This window comes from Aquila chrysaetos, chromosome 5 (genome assembly GCF_900496995.4).
Source record: "Aquila chrysaetos chrysaetos chromosome 5, bAquChr1.4, whole genome shotgun sequence".
Lineage (NCBI taxonomy): Eukaryota > Metazoa > Chordata > Aves > Accipitriformes > Accipitridae > Aquila > Aquila chrysaetos.
This window is the reverse complement of record NC_044008.1, coordinates 74,634,397-74,651,175: the sequence shown is the minus strand read 5'-3', so window position 1 is coordinate 74,651,175 and position 16,779 is coordinate 74,634,397. Positions and strand designations below refer to the sequence as shown.

The 16,779-nt window shown below is 48.7% G+C and overlaps 2 long non-coding RNA genes across 4 annotated transcripts in view; both read left to right on the top strand.

The window, feature by feature from the left end:
* The window catches only part of LOC115341493, an 87,403-nt gene extending 72,854 nt beyond the window's left edge, over positions 1-14,549 (top strand). Inside the window, exon 3 of the long non-coding RNA XR_003923429.1 lies at positions 14,404-14,549. This is a non-coding gene — a long non-coding RNA (uncharacterized LOC115341493). The remainder of the gene's footprint in view (positions 1-14,403) is intronic.
* A 17-nt stretch (positions 14,550-14,566) lies between these two features.
* Positions 14,567-16,779, top strand: part of LOC115341491 — a 29,113-nt gene continuing 26,900 nt past the window's right edge. Inside the window, exon 1 of one of the 3 annotated variants that reach the window (XR_003923423.2) lies at positions 14,567-15,512. This is a non-coding gene — a long non-coding RNA (uncharacterized LOC115341491). The remainder of the gene's footprint in view (positions 15,513-16,779) is intronic. The other 2 variants (XR_003923424.2, XR_003923425.2) reach the window with 2 other exon arrangements.

Here is a 16,779-nt window from a genome sequence, read left to right as displayed (position 1 = left end):
GGTCCCAGCTATGGTCAGCTCGGGGGTCTGCGTTTTGAGAAGCTACTGATAGTTCCCTGAGGCCAAATCAACTAGACGGTTCCTTGCAGACTCCAACTCATCAAAACAGGACCCCAACTATTAATATAGTCCATCTACAAGATAGTGCACTTATAAAATAGCCTTAAATGAAGCATGGGGTTTGGTTTGTACTGAATTTTAAAGAAACAGTTCTGTTATGGGATCTCTGAATGTAGTCACAGTAATCCACCACTTTAAATGGTTTTACAGAATCCACAGAGTTGGTAATCTGTGATAAAGAAATCTCCAAATGGTACCGTGTTCTTCTCTTTACTTGCGCTTAGAGCTGCATCAGTTGAACAGCCTCGGTCTGGCTATGTGCGTGCAGGTAGGCTGGGTCTGTGTTGTAGCAGTGTAGGACTAGGAAATGGGTATTTGTGTTTTATGATTTAGGGGAGGCAGAGGTACCCAACAGACCCTGAAGTTTTTTCCTCGATCCAACTGCTAATGCAGTACCCTGGAAAGGATCGCAGTATTGCAGAATCACATCTGACCCGGTGCAGAAAAGGGCTAGAGAAAAAATACATCCACGTTCCTTAGTTTGGGAACTTGGCCTTGGCCTGATGAATAAGGAGGTAACTGAGTCGCTGCCGTAATTGTGCAGTGTTTAGACGTGGAAAGGAATACTGCATTTCCACAGTAATTCCAGTTAGTGCTCCCCTGTTCCTCCCACCACCTCCAGATTATATTTCTAAATGATCTAGGACATTAGAGCAAAATCAGTAGCTGATTAGCCAGCCTGCTCAGCTGCAATCACACCTTTCAATATTAATTACCCAATCCTTGAATCTGATGACGTTGAACGTCTGCAGTGAGGGCTGCTCGGTATCGTTGGCCAAAGACAAGGATTTAAAGGGACAAAGTGCCCGCATTCGCCCGGCCAGCGGGAAATGAGTGCTCATTTGCAAACATGATTGAGGAACATGATCAGCTCTTCCAGTGCTCTTAGCCTGAAGGCAGCCAGTCTGATAGCACCGACCTGGCTGTGCATGTCGAAGATTGCGGGGGAGGCTTTGCATTGCAAGGCAAGACAGAGGAGAAGCAAAACTGTCTGCTGAGGGGTTGGGGCCAGGTTCTGAGCTGGTGGGAGCCAGTGGAGCAGTTGGCATCAGCAGAAACGCTGCTTGTCTGGGTCCTTTTCTAGGGAACACAGAGGGTTTTGCTGGCTCGGTTTGGCTCGGTGTGAAGATGGTCAGCAGCTCAGGCTGGGCTCTTGGAAAACTGTTGGAAGTCAGGTTGGAAAGAGATGCTCCAGTGGGTCCTCGCCAGGCTCCAGCCCTCCCTCCTTCTTTTGTAGGTTGAAGCAACATCTTTATTTTGCAATTTTGGTTTGCCTTTTACTAAACAAACTCCAAAACCAGGGCAGTACAAGAAGAACAACTAGACAACCGTATTCACGAAGTTTTCCCCGAAAGCCCAACAAGATTGCCGTACGCAGACTTGAGCTAGCGTGGATTGTGCCAAACTGATTCGGCATCTCACCTTGCCCTGCTTCTGGCTGGTGAAATTCCTTCCCTGGCAGAAGACCGAGAGCCAGCCCTGGGCTTGTGGCCACCGCAGGGGACAAGCCCGGCCGGTGGTGAGCATGGTGAAGGTGCAGGAGGCTGAGCTGCCGCGTTTGTGCAGCCAGGAGCGGGGATTTGAGGTGAACGCCTTCAGCCTCGGGCCGAGGACTGGTGTGGAGCTCAGGTGGTGCCGAGACCTGCACGTGGCGTGTTCCCATCACGGAGTTCAGGCAGAGTTCGGCCCCGGCACTGGGAGCCGCTGGAGACAATGCAAATCCCACCTGCTCCTGCCAGCTGCGCGTTTTGCCCCTGGTCTAACCGCTTGTCTGCATATCACAATGAACCTCAAAGCTCCTGCATAAAATAACACTTTATTATTATTAATAATAATAAGTAGAGGTAATTTGTGATTCTTGAAACTGGCCCAAGCCACCAAATTCAGATCGAGATCTGACTTCAACCTCCTGAATGTGGGGGTTTGGGCTAGTCCCTATGCATGCATGGGACCAGTTGTGAAATTTGGAGTTCAGATCCTAAGTCCCTTCCTCCTGCCCCTGAGCTTTCAGAGCTGTGGTCTGGCTCCGGGCCAAAGTTTAACCATTATGAAAACCTCTCTATTTAAGGGTGTGCCACCTGTCTCTCTTTTTTTTTTTTTTTATTTAATTATGATCTTCAGGAGGGTGAATTGCGTTAATGAGATCTGCTGGTAACTGCAGGGTGATCAGTAGGGTGATTGCTTGCAGTGGCAGGGTTTGCTACGGTGGAGAAAACCGTAGGGGCTGGTGACGCCGTGTGAATGGCATGGTGTGACCTTCTCGGTCTTTGTGGCCATTTTTGTATGCTTTGACTGCTGGAGAGTCCCAGCCTTTGCAGTGGCATCGGCACAGGCTGCAGGAACGTGGTAAATGGCAAGTGTAAGAGGTTACGACTGGGCTTTTTGAAAGAGCCGAGTGCTGGGTGCGGCGTGAGACCATGCTCTGGTGCTGGTGTGCAGCTATTGCACATCTGGCTCAAGAGGGCTAGAAAGAAATTGTTCTCATCCTATAAATCTTGTCCAAAGATGAGGTGGAGGTGGGAGAAACTCTTATTCTGTTAGCAGGGCAGGCAGGTGAAAGCTTTTCCCATTACTGGGGCATTGACACAAGCTTTCTCTGGGTAAATTCTCTTATGTCCAATGCATCTATGTGATGCGTGTCCACAGGGCAGTCCTTTCTCAGTCACCACATCCATAGGCTTCTCTTCCTCTCCCTGACCATGTTCTGTCACAGAGCTTCATCCTTTAGGAGCTCCATCCTTTCCCAAACAGGCTTGAAACTGGCCAAAGGGTCATCTAAATAACTTTTGAAGTTATGAGACTGACCGATCCACGGACACACAGAGGAAAACTACATAACTGTCCTTTAGAAAAAGAAGTAAAAATAAGAGAGGCTGAGGTTGCATATTTTTTTTTTGTGTGGCAGCTTTCAGATTGGGTATCCAGCACACTTCTTGTCTCATCTTGTTGTTTTTTTTTTTTTAAGATCCAGCAAACAGAGTGAGGGTGTTCCGTGTTCAAGAGCTGCTGCAGAGCAGCCGCGTGTAAGTGGGGAACACGGTGCAGAATCTGTCCCTGCCTGTTTGCTGCAGTTCGAACTCCCCGTGTGTACTGGGGTGTCGCTGCCAGCGACCCCCAGGAACCAGACTGGTGGCAACGGTGCAGCCATCGAGCGTGAATCTCCCCTGCCTTCAACGGCAGAAACAAGCTACCACAGGGGAGAGCTGAAACGAGCTCTTGAGGTCATGCAGCAGGTCCGTCCCGGAGGCAGCCTAGTGAGTTCTCTGACCTCCATCCTCACCCAAATGCCAGGCAGACCACGGATCAGTCCTCTGCAGAAAGCAAACTCCGCTGTTTGTAAAACTGACCTGTGGTAGATGAGTTTTTGCAATACAGGAGGGCTAGTGTCATTCAAAACCAAATTTTTTTTTTAAAAAAAAAGGTCTGACCAACCGATTGGCATTTTTATTAATAATTTTTCAAAGCTGCAAGCGTACAGCCTCTCCCTTGTTCCAACAAGCATGGGTGGGAGAGGGTTTGCAGCCCAGCCTGCACGCCTGGGCGCGAAGGTGGGCGAGCGATTGCAGGCTGGCTCCGGCTGAGCGTTGGCTGCGATGCAGCTCTGCTTCCAGGGCTAAGGAGAAGCCAAGCCGGCGGGAATGTACTCCGGCATCGTTTTCTGCCATTCACAGTAATTTTTATTTATATGTTTGCTTTTTCACATGCAGATGGCCAGCATCAATGGCTCAGAGCTGTGGTTTGCATCCCAGAGCCAAGCAAGTCGTCTTGTCCTGGCTCAGCCTTCAAGCGAGCTGGCTTGCCCATGTCTACCTGGGCTGTTGCTATCTCTGCAAAGTGGGTAGTTCGTTCCACAAGCTTCCAGCAGTAGGTTGCTGGCTGTTTGCATCATAAACTAGTGTTTAAAGTGTGGTTACGGTCAGCAAAGAGCCAGAGAGCAACTGTAAAATTGACATCCTAGGGTTTTTTAAATATTTATCCCTTGTCAATGGCTGTCCGTATCAAATTTGCTCCATTTATGAGTCACAGTGAGATTTCTCCCTCCCAAACTCAGCGTGGCAGCTGGAAGCTGCTTTCACTCTTTGCTTTGCATGGCAAATGGAAAGCACCGGAAAGCAAAGGGACAGCAGCCACCGTTGCTTCGAGTCACGCAGGCTTCCAGGGCATGTGCTGGACCCGGCGTAGACCAATACATACTCATCCGTGCCTAGTGCCAGTTCATGTGGACTGAGTGACTGGGAGGACATTGTCTGCGTGTGGACTCCCTCTTCCAATGAGCGTGGGTTTGGGCAGCTTTTGAGAGGGCTACGGGCTAGGTGGTAGGTGCCCCGAAAGAAGACTTAAGCCCGCATTGAGCTGGCAGCAGAGGTCTGCCCATCATGCTTCCAGAGAGAAGTGGCTTTTCCCCAGGAGGAATCCAGCCGGGAGGCTGGTGACCATCCCACAGCAGGGATGGCTCAGATCAAGAGGGCTCTGCTGTAGGAGCTCTGTCTCGGAGCAACGGAGACTTGGACTCCGCTCCACCATCAATGGATTTTATTGTCCTGCGGTGTTTTGCTCCAACACTTAATTCAGCAGCTCCATTCATTTTGATCGGTACGTACATATATACCTTGGCACTTGGCTGCCAGGACAGGCCAAACGGTATTACGCAGCCCCAGCCAAAAAGCACAGGGCGAGGTAGGGAGGTTGCAGAAAAATTCCTCCCTTGCTCGGGTGAAGTTCCTAGAATCTGCGGGGAGGTACAGGGCGAGGGTTGGCACCGGCGTGGCGGCCCCGCCGGCTTGGACAAGGGCTTGAGAAACTTCTCAGCTTGACTTCGAACCGCTCCGTAAAAAATTCAGGACAAACGTTGGAGGTAAACTGCTAAATCATGTCTTAAATCCCTTCCTCCGGAGTCAGATTCCACTCCCGGGCGCTTACCCGGCACATCTGGAGAGGGGATGCGAAAGTCTGAAATTCACTCTAAACACCCCTTCTTTCCCTTCCCACCTCCTCCCCGCTGACCTGAGACCTCCTTGAACGCGGGCAGAGCTGGGGGGGGACATGCGGCACTAATTACTGTCCGAAATGTGGGTGAGTTACGGCCGCCGAGCACACAGGGCTGGTTTTGTGTGCCGAGTTGGGTGTGGGCATTGCTCTTTCCTCACAAAGGTGAGACCTCCAGGTTTTGAAGTCGGAAAAAGCCCCAGTCCAGCTCCTGAGATTCTTCCTTCGCTTTTTCCCCTAAGATTTGTATTTTCTTAATTGGAAGGACTTGTACAGAGAAAATCCCTAGGTGGGCGTTGGGTGGTGATGGGACTCTGTGGCTGAATTTGGTGTCTGCTTGGGAACAGTGGGTCCAAAAAAGCTACCATAAAGAAATGAGTTTGGCATTTGGTGATAATCAGAGCAAAAACAGTGGTAGAGACAACAAATCTGGGGAAACCTTGTCCGTGGTGCAAGGTCGGATAGTTTTGGTGGGTTTTATTTATGTAGTAGTGCTGGATGTTTGGAAGTGAGGGACATCCAACTGTCTTGTTTTCAGTTTGCTTTTCAGCTGGTACCTAATCTTTAGAAACTGGAATTTTTCGGTGCTGTTGCCCATACTGCGTCATGCACATAACAATGCAAAGAGATTCCCAAGGACCTGTCGTCTAGTCTCTAGACAGAAAAAAAGAATTACAGATACTGCATTGCTCTGTGGGGAAGGAGCAGATGGGCAAAGCATTTTCTGCAGGTTTCTGTCAGTGACTGTGAAGAGAAAGTGGCTCATTATTGTAGGTCTGCAAAAAATTAAATCTGTCATATTTCCTAGTCTGCCTGAAGTTCTGAAGTCACAAATTAATTTTTCTTTGGCATAGGGCGAATTGTTGGCCTCGTGGGGCTCCCTTTGGTCAGGCTACTGATGGGGACAGTAACCAAATATGACAGGGCTGTATGTTGCATTTCCATTTTCTTTACAGAGCCCCACTTCCTTAAAATTAGGTAAGATTTACGATTGCTTCTTTGATACGCCAGCCAATAAGGAAAAGTATCTTTAGCCCAACTTAAAAAACATGGAAAATATTTTTTTTAGTAGAGAAGTTCCACTCTATATAGTATGTCTGTCCCAAAGAGTGCACTGAGGGTGGAATGGCCTGACCTCTGGGTCCTGGGGCATGAAGAAAAGGGTTTTCTTGAAAACCTGTAGCCTGCTGATCCTACTCTTTCTCCCTTCAATGGATTATTTTTATGCCAAAGATGGATGCCTCATTGTTCAACAGATAGGAACAAGGCATGCTCCAAATAACCAAAGCCCCGTTTTCCAAAGGGCACCTGGTCTGGGTTGCATCGGTGGCTTGACATTTCAGCTGGTGGGTCCCACCGCAAAGCAATGTTGTTTTGGAGCAACCTCAGGCTCCAACAGCTTTATTGCCCGTGTCTGATCGCAGAGTCCCAGTTTGAAAATGGCTTCTGAAGTCTGAACTTTTATCCAGATCGTGAACAATATTTACACACATATATATATATTTTTTTAAAATAAAAAACCAGAGATAATCTGATGTTTCCCATCAGTTTGGCCCTGGGTTGTTCGGCACTGGAAGAGGATGGGCCAAAATGTCCAGAGAAGGACAATTCTCACAGCACCAGCTTTCCGGCCTGAGCATAGAGAGGAAGTGATGGAAATCTCCTGGGAAATCCTGTTCTCTTCTCATAGGATTCCTGGCCCAACTTTCCACTTAGTCCAAAGTTCTGTGGGAAAAATTATATATATATATATATATATATATGTAAAAAGAAAAATATATAAACACACTTGCACATTGCTTTTATTGTGTTAATGGAACTGGCCAGTTTTCAAGAGCTATAGGCAATATCTCAGTTCAGTACTGATTGCCTTTTGCTCCAGTAGTGCTTTAAGATAAATGTTGCAACTATTTTTACGCAGTTCCTTACCTTTTTTGTTTTGCCTTTGTTTTCTGTATATCTTAATTTTAGGAGCTGCAATAGGAAAAAATCTTTCTTTCTGTCCTCTCTATCCTGCCTATGTCTCAGGTCTTTAACTGGCAGGGATAAAGAGCAGGCTTTTGGAAGTAGGTGCATGAACAACAGTGAATATTGTGCATGTACTGGTCGGTCTGTGCGGGGAACTGGCAGGGAGGAAGGGCAGCGATGGGCATATGGCTCTCCAAGCAAATAACCCCCCATTCCTCCAAAAAGTGCCCTCCCCTTAAACCCTCACCATCCTCCTGCCCCTGCCCAGCATTTAGTTTTGACTCAGGAAATGACAAAACACCTTTTCCAACAAAACACCTTTTCCTTCAAAACCTGCCCCAGAAAGCTGGAAATCCCACTAGAAATGAGTGGGGAGAAGGAGCGCAGCCGCTGCTCCCAGGATATTGTGTTAAACAAACCGATAGCGATCCTGGCCTTTCCAAAAGTTTTTCCCTAACGCAGGTGCCAGTGCAGGCATTCGGACGCTTTGCAGGCGCTCCTCCCTGGGGCTGTACCGTTACGGCCCTGGGGTCCTGAGCCCGTTTTAATGTCCAGCCAGGTTTTGCTGGCTCTTTCCCCTCCTATTACTGCTGCTCACCCCCTCCCTATTTGCAGGACCTTTTTCTCTGCCCTGGGGGTGTTTTGCAGGATTCTGTGCCAGCTTGGATGATAACGGGGTGCTGCCGGCTCTGGGGCTTTTTTGCAGTATTTTGTCCTGAGGATGGCACCGAGGTGTTCCCGTGTGTCGGGTCCCAGAGCTGTCCTGGATCCGGCCGCCTTGTCGAGGAGGGACCCACCGTAGGAAGGCGAAGTCTCCCACGAGGCCAGAGAGGCACCTTTGGCATCATTAGAAAGTCCTTGACATCTCTTGTCACTACACCGATAAAAAGGGATCACGGGAAGCGTGGGAAAGTCGGCAGGGTTGGCCGATCCTGCCCGTCCTCCCCTGGGCACTTGCTGCAGCCTGCCCGCCCTGCCCGGCAGCTCTGCTCCCGTGTTTGGTTTGAGCGGTGAAAGTCCACGTGAAGAATGAGAGGAATCCTGCCGGCTCAGGGCACCGGGATCAGCCGGGGTCGGGAAGCTGGGGGTCCTCCCGTGCTGCCCAGGGCAGGAGCTGGCAGGAGCACCCAGGGCAGGGGGGGCTGATGGCTGGTTTTGGGTCATATCTTCAAAAGATATGGTTTTCACCACTCCCCTGAAGGGCTATAGGGCTGGATGCTTGAAAATGGAAGTACCCTTTATCACGTGCTACTGAAAAATAGCTATATTTATAAGCCTCCGGTGTGTTCCTGGTCCAGAACTGTTTGTCCGTCTCATCAGGGTCTTAAAAATGTTAGGCAGGAATCCCAAATGGATGGCAGAAAGCTGTGAAGTCCAGGTGCAAGGCATCTTATTTTGGGGCTATATGTTTTTAAATCAAAGTTCTTTCAATATCCGTATCTGCCTGTGGTTAATGGGTTACAGATGCAAATTGGCACTTCCAGCTCCTGACCCGAGGTGCCCCGGCCAGGTCTCATGACTGAATCGAACGGGGCCAAGAAATATCGACAGGCTGGAAAAGCACCGGGCTCTCCGCTCTGAGGATATTTTCCTTAAAGCTCCAGCTCCTGGAACCGTGTGAATCCTGACTTTTCCTACCTGAAAGCTAAATTTCGGTGGAGAAGAGCCACTTCCCTGAGCGAATATGAACAATGTGAAAGGCAGATGCCCTTTTCATTTCATTATTTCTTTATTTCCATTTAATGAGGGATTTAATTATACTTTAAAGCGACTGTTTGATGAAGTCTGGGGACACTTCTTGCTTGTACCCCTTGGTTTGCATGGTTTCCAGCCCTGCAGCACCAGCCTGAGCCCAAATCCCTGGGGCTGTTTGTGCATCCTCACCCTGCGATGGGGCTCGAGGGGATGCTAAGGGTGTTGAATCACCCAGAGCTGTGTCTCGCTGTGGGGTACAAGGCAAAATTCCTTCCTAAAACACATGCAGTGAATCTCATGTATTTCGAAGGTATTATCCCCAGCAGACAGACTGGGGGGCAGGGGTCGGGCTTCGTTGACGTAGAACTGGTTCACGAGCGCCGAAACGTGCTGGTGGGTGGTGGGGAGCACTTGGCTACATGAGCTAATTCTCATCATACCCTGCAAGACTCGGCTGTTTTCTCAGGCTCCTCTGGGAGTGGTGGATTAAGGGCCAGGGTGTGTTTGATTTGGAGGGTGTAACTGTTTATGGACCTGTATTAGAATGGGATATTTGGAGATGCCGAAGTGAGCACAAGTCCTCTAAAAATCAGCTGGAGGCCTGTGCGCCTAAGTCACTTTGCCCCATATTTAATGTGGATATGGCTGCTTGGGGATCAGGTTGCTCTTGGGAGGTAATTTTTATTTATTTATTTTTGTCAGAGAGATGCTGCTTTAAACACCATCCCCACTGTCATATTCCCCCTTTTTTTGTGAATGTGTTGGCAGCACAGCTGGGTACTGCTAATAAATCTATAATAAATGAATTACATTATTAAGAAAAAACACTTCATGTTAGACAGTTCCTGATGTGCTTTTGGGCATTTCCCTTTGGCTGGGGCTTTGCTGCCTTTCTCAGGACGGAGCCCAAAGTAGCTGCTGTTTAACAGCAGTTTTACAGCGAGGGAAGCGAGGAGGAGCAGGGGATGCTAGGCAGGGCAGCGGGCACAGGGCATGGTTTAGGCGTCCCATGTCCTTGTTGCATCGTCTCCTTGTAGCGTGGCTTTGCAGAGGATAGGTTATGGAGGAGCTAAAGGTCATCTGTGGGGTTGAGCAGGAAGCAACGTGAAAACACAAGATTTTTTCCTCCTGATTTTACCAAAGTCATTCCAGGATGGAGTCTGTTAGCTTTACAGCAGACCAAAGCAAGCCTGCATCCCTGTGCAAACTCACTCTTGTTTAATTAAGGTGGCCAAATGGGCATAAACTCCTGAGCCACTTGTTCTTTATGAGCCGCTTATTTCAGTTTAGCTTAAGCCCGTTCCTAACCGGTCGATGCCAAGGAGTGTCCCCAGAGCCAGTGGCACCAGGGAACCTGGCATGGATCAAAGTCACAGGTGAATTTAGAGAGCTTTTAACGCTTCTGTGTTTAGACTGGCTGTGACCCGTCGGGTTTTGGGGCATCGCTTCAGGGACCATGACTAGCTGGAGCAGTCGGTACCTGGCTGGTGATGGCAGCGATCCCCCCATGTGCCCCTTGCCTTGGTCTCCCTTTGAGGAGTATTCGGGCTCCCCTGTGCAAGTCTTTGCCTGCTCCTCTTGTAACTGCGCTCGCAAAGAAATCTTCAAAGGCTCAGTCCTATCATTTTTCCCCACCATATGTTCTCATTAAAAAATTTATTGTGCACTTTATCTTAGGATTATTTGCCATCAATTAATAAAACATGTTGCAAGCTTCAAATGAACATTCTCCCCTCCCCACTTCCCTTTAACGAGGGAAAGGACAGAGAAATATGAAAAAAAATTACCATGACAGATGGTGTTTTTTAACCTTTCTTTTGCCCAATCTGGAAAAAAAAAAAAGTTCTCAGAATATTGACATGGGTTTTTAATTATGAGTTACATCACTTGAAGGCCTAATCCGAAGCTTAGTGAGCTCAGGGGACAGACTGCCAGCCCGAAATACATTCACGTGTTAAGGTATATGGATGCTGACACACGGGCACGCGCCGGAGCAGGGCTATGGGGACGGGGGGCTGTGGGGTGATGGTGGGGGTGGCTGCGGGAGCGGGTCCCCCCTCTCCTCTGGGCACCAGGATGGGCAGGGAAAACTGCAAAATCCACTCCTGGAAGCAAACGGTTGGTGACTGCCGCGGCCAACAGCTCCCAAAGGCATGTGTAGTCGGCAGCCAAAATGTCCTGTCATCCTTGGCAGTAGATGTCCAGTCTTGTAGGTACCGGTGGGCTCTGATGGAGGTTTAAGAAAGTGGCATTTGGGGGTTTTTAAAGAGTTCCCGAAAGGAGACCACCTCCCTGCCGTGCCCCTTCGCATGGGGAATATAATCCCTGATTTAGGGGGAGGAAGGGTGACGTGGAGGGAGGCCGATGACCCTCAAGCTAACGCGTGACCCTCTCTCTCCTTTCCCACTGGATGAGATCAGGAGCGTGGTTTTTCCCTCCTGTTATTTGCAATTTTGGGCCGGCCGACAGAAGCCGATTCCTGGGGCCAGCAGGGTTGGTGGTGGGGAGATGGGGCGGGAGGAAAAGCAAATACAACATCTACCAGCAGTCCCCGTGGATGCTGCAGGGCTGGTACACCGTGTACCCTGCGGAGCATTTGCTTTGTGTCTGTGCCTACCAGGGGAAAATAAATACAAAAATAATGCATACAGCCGGGTTTCTTATATAAATAAATGTCTGGGGAGAGACCTGGCTGTGGGTAACCTGCTGGGAAAGTCCTGGTCAGATGGGAATTGTAGAGTTAAACACTCCAGTCTCACTTGGATGTGTCTCGGCTTTGATTTATACTTCTGATTGGATGTTTGCCTGGCCTGATCAGAGAGCTTGGGCAGCGGCTCATGTTGACACTTGGTGTTTAGCTCTGGGTAAAGTTTAAACAGGACTTATCATGGCTCTGACACCTCGTGAAGGCTTCCCTGGTTTAACAGCATGCTTCATGCCATCTCTTGCATAGATTTTTACTCCGTTTCTGTCCTAGATATTCAAAAAGAAAAAGGTAAACTTGCAAAGTAAATTCATGGAATAGCTTATTCGAAGGCTCCTCTAATTTTAAAATAACCCTGTTGCCCTCAAATCATGTGGCCATTTCTCTACTCACTTACGCTGGTAGAATATAAAGCTGGAAGAAGTGATCTGAGGTCAATGAGGCCAATCCAGCCTTTCAGAAACTGTTAACTGCATTGCCCATATTGCTCACGTTTGCCCCAGAAGCAGCGTTGGGCTCTGCTGGGACTAAAGCAGCCTCATGCGGGAGGAAAGGCTCATTTTTAGGGTCTAGCATACAACAAGACTTCAGCTGGAGTGGGTCAAAATGGTAACTCTAATCTGTGACTATCTCATATTTTTTCCCCCCAAATTGTAATGGCTTCTTCCTCTTTTGCTTTTACCAGAAATAGCTCAAATTAACAGCTGTGAGGTTTGTTCCCCCATTTTTCTCCCGTCCGTAGAAGGGGAGCGTTGAGATACCCGCTCCCGGTGCAGCTTCGGGGGCTCAGATGGCCAAGGGCTGCCCCCAGCTCTGCTTGCACCCTCTCACGCAGGTTGGGTGACGATATTTAGAAGGGAATGGGTGGCAGTATTTATCCCACTCACCCCAACTGCTGTCCACCTAATTTCAAACGTAAAGACCAGCAGAGAGGTGCATTGGAAGTGGAGTTTAACACATCCATTCCCAGCCTGATGCGGGCTCTGGCTTTGGACAAAGCTCATGCTAAATAGCATTGGAGTAATTTAATTTTATGCTTCGGTTTTTATGAGTAACAATTAAGAAAAAAAGCGGAATGTAATTACAGCACCTTGAAGTGTAGCGTTACTGGGCCAAAGACTGAAATGAGGTTACAATATGACAGCCTTTTATCTTGGATCTGATAGGGGTGTTATTCATTGTATTAAAAATTTGCCAAGAGAGGCTTCGCTGAAAATTAACCCATGTTATCACAGTGAGTAATATCCTGGTTTTATCATGTGGAATAAATAAATAATACAGACTTATGCTTTTGCTTAATGAGGTTACACAGAGTGTACAGTGAGGAAACAGTGTTAACTCTGATGCAAGAAAACAGTGATTAAGGTGAGATGAAACTGGAACAGAAAGTGTCCCCAATTTTCTTGCATAACGGCAGAGCTTGTATTACTATTAATTATATTATGCAACAGGAATAGGATGGAATTTGGCTCTATCTAGCAACAGACCAGGGTGAAAAACTCTTTGCAAACATCTCTGTGATTTCTCAGGAAAATTCCACTTTTGTGATGCTCCTGACACCATTTTCTTGCCTTGACTGGTTGTGGTTGTTTGGCTTCGAGCCACCCTGCCGAAACAACCCATTTGGCTGAGCCTGGGGAGCCTTTTCCACTTGATCTCACTGGTGCTTTTCCCACCTGGATCCCCAACCTGCTGCTCTGCACTGTGGGACTGACAAATCCAGGCTCAAAGTGATGTGGACTATTGGCATGACTGATGGGGAAAACTCCCAAATTAGAATCACAGAATATCTCAAATTGGAAAGGACCCATAAGGATCACTGAGTCCAACTCCCAGCTTGTGAGAGCTGAGGTCTGCTTGGTGGTGGAACGTGGACCTGGCTTGCTTGAGCCTGTATGATGGGCCAGACGTGCTGGACAGGCACTTTCCCCAACTGACTGATGGTATTTCCTTAGGTGAATAGCTAAACCCCACAGAACATGTCTGTGCTACTGGTGGGAGTGGGGCTGGCAAAGCATCTGAAGCCAAGGGAGGGAGAGGGCTGGTGTCTGCCCGGCCACCGTGACATGGTGCTTGGGGACATCCCATCCTACAGCGTGCACTGGCAGGGATGGAGGGGATGCTCGCTCGTGCCACAAGCCTGGGTTTGGGAATCGATTGGCTTGATTAAGAGAGCGTTGTTATGGGCAGAAAGATGAATAGCCTGATTCTGGACTTCATTAGCCGAGAGCCTGAAATTGTTTCACGTGAACAAAAAGATCGTCCGGGATGTTAATCCCTTGCACCTGCTCAGCTTTGTTCAACCTCGCTCTGCCCCAGCCGGGGTTGCGTCAGCAGGCATGACACTGCAGGCAAGAAGAAACCGGTCGCAGCAGAGGAATTAACCGTGCTTTTCCGTCAACGCGTTCGTGGGACAGAGAGCCGAGCTGTGCCTGATGGGTTTGAACTCCCGAGGTGGCACGGGGGAGCCTCGACGTCTCCCTGGCACACCGAGCCCGTGGGTTGGAGTGGTCCGGAGCAAGGGGACGAGGTGGCCGTCCCCCCGGGGCTGCTCGTCCCATCGCCGCAGTTCTGAACACAGAAAGGGCTGCGGAGCCCGGGCTCGGCACTGCTCCCGGCTCCGGCTGCACCCACGTTTCTCTTCCAAAAAAGAACTTTTTCCTCCCCCTCTAAAATAACTATGCTGAAGGGCTTGAAAAAAGCAAACAAACCGCTTGTCCCTTTGTGCCAGTGGATGTTAATAATACCAGGAATACTATTATCCTCTGGGCTATCATCATCTATAATACCTCCAGAAATCTCTTGGGTAGTTTTAATTATGTTTGTGCCTTTTCTTTCAGCCCTTGTTATCTCTCGGGTTCCTCTGGGTTGGGGGAAGGGTCACGGCACCAAAGTCGCTTCTCTAAAGCGCCTTTGTTTTCCCTGCGCAGGTATTAAGTTGATGGCACAACAATCCCCCGAGTACATTAGATTCGCTTTCCTGCCCTCCCCTGCCTGAATGCAGACCTTGTGCGTCCCCCGTGCACGGAGCGAGCCCGGCGCGGGCAGCCCGAGGAGCAGGCCCGCAGGAATGCAGGTGAACAGAGCCAAATTGTTCCAGCTGCGAGAAGAAGGGAAGAGAGAGGGAGAAGGAGAGAAAGGAAAAGCAAAGGAGAGAAGGAAGAGCTGGGGCGGGGGGGGGAAATCCTGGTCTGTGCGTGGTGGAATTTCTCTGGAGATATTTGCAGGGTAGTGCGGTTAAAAAAAATAATGCTTAGAAAAACAATAAAGAGTCCTGCCTTCCACGTGTGCCTGTAAGGGGAGGTTTTTGTCAGTGGCCTCCATGGGAAGGTGGCGTTTGAGAGAACAATTGCTGGGCTGTTGTACCGTGCCTGCCGCTATGAATGAAGCTTAAGAAAAGGTGTCCTTGGACTCTTGCTAAAACCCATCATCTTCTCCATTCCCTGCGTGTGCCTGCTCGCTGCCGCTGCCTCCCAAAATGGGTCGAGAGCTTATAAACAAAGCGGTATAAAAGATGAGATTGGAGTGTGCTCCAGCCTCATTTCCTTGCTGGCGGCGGCAGCCGGCTCGCCGCTCGTCCCTGCTGCAGCGCGGTGGGATGCCGGGGCTGCGGCTCGGTGGTCCTTGCTCTCTGGGAAGCTCTGGCATTGCAGAAAACAAAGTTGAGGACAGAGACGGGGAGGGGAAGCTGGTCCTGAAAAGGGGCTTTGGGGCAACTTGTCCTTCGAGCTGGGCCACGTGGTCCCCGTGAGCGTCACGGGTGCTTGCTCGTTGAGGAGTGGGCAAATACTGGCCATGCACCTGCCTGGTGTGTTGCCCGGCTCGTTGCGGTGTTCTCTGGGCTGTGAATTCACCCGTGAGCGCGAGGGTTTCTGTAGCACCACAGAGACGTGGTCCAGGTGATGGCACCGTGTTGTTCTGCGGAGGTTGGACATCCGTGGTCTGCAGAGGTGCCCCGGGATCCCCACCACAGATGAACAGGATAAAAAATGAAGAGCATGACCTTGGAATGGCTTTGCATAAACCCTGGGATGTGTAGGTATGTATATGCCTATGTGTGTGTGTATATGTATATGTACAGTATATGTGCCCTCCCTCTGTTCCTGTCCCAGCAATACTATGTTCAGCCCATGCAAAAACTCTTAACATCTTCTCTCCCCAACCTGAAATGGGAAGTAAATCCATTTTTTTGTTGCTGAGAGTTTAACTTGTTCAAAGGTCAGGAGACTCTATAGCTGTACAGGGTCTTAGCAGCAATGCCGTAGGATCTTCTCTTTGAACGTGTCTTCTCCTGGAGCAGGGCTGAGGAACGGAGCTGCAGTGGTCCAGGGAGAGGAATGGCAGTGGCTGAATGTCATCTGGCACCTTCCCGTCTTCACTGAGCTTTCCTCTCTGGCATGCTCTGTTTTATTAAAGGGTTTGACTCATTTCTTGAAGTTTAGCAGGCATTCACAAAAGATATGAGTAAAATAATAACTGTATTAATAATGTAAAATAGAGATCTGTTGTCCATATACAGGTACACAGCAAAGCATACTATATGCTGTGCAAGTACAGAGCTTTTATGTAATATCAAGCACAAAATTTATGCTGATGTAGTTTTGAGCTGTGCATATGTTTTCAGCTAAGAAAATTTTAAGTTGCAATGAACATTTAGGCCATCAGGAATTTTTAAAAATCTCCTTGTAGATTTAGAATTTTTTTTTTCTTTTCTTTTCTTCTGATGTGTTACTTGGCATTTTAGCCAGTGATGATGCCTCTCAGTGCTGCACTTTATTGTGTTATCTGTTTCTGCAAAATGGAGTGAGGTTAAGGTGGTTAGAAACGTGTGTCCTCATTAGCAGGATGGAGGGATGATGATGGACACCCAGGAAAGCCTTGCCTGGGGGTTAGACAGAGGCTCAGGTTCAAAAGAAACATTTTTCCCTTTCTGCTTATGCTTTTTGCCTGTGGCAAATTACTTAATGTGTCTCCCTGCCTTAGTTTCCCATCTATTCAACAAGAATGATGCTAATTATGAACACTCCCAGTAATGGTGAGATAGGGAAGGAGGGCACAGTCTTTGTGGTAAGTGTTGATGTATTCACTTAGGCGGTAGCAATGAAACTGCAGTTACTGAATTGTCCCAGGGAATCACACTGGAACTGCACTGCACTAAATATCAAGGGTCTGTTCTGAATACTGAAGTGAACAGAAATTCATAGCGAATGAATCAGAGGTGGGGGGAAAAAACGATTTGCCATGAGTTTGTCATTGGTAGATGTTAGAGGAAAGTCTTCTATTGGTTTTATTAAAAAAGAGAAAGA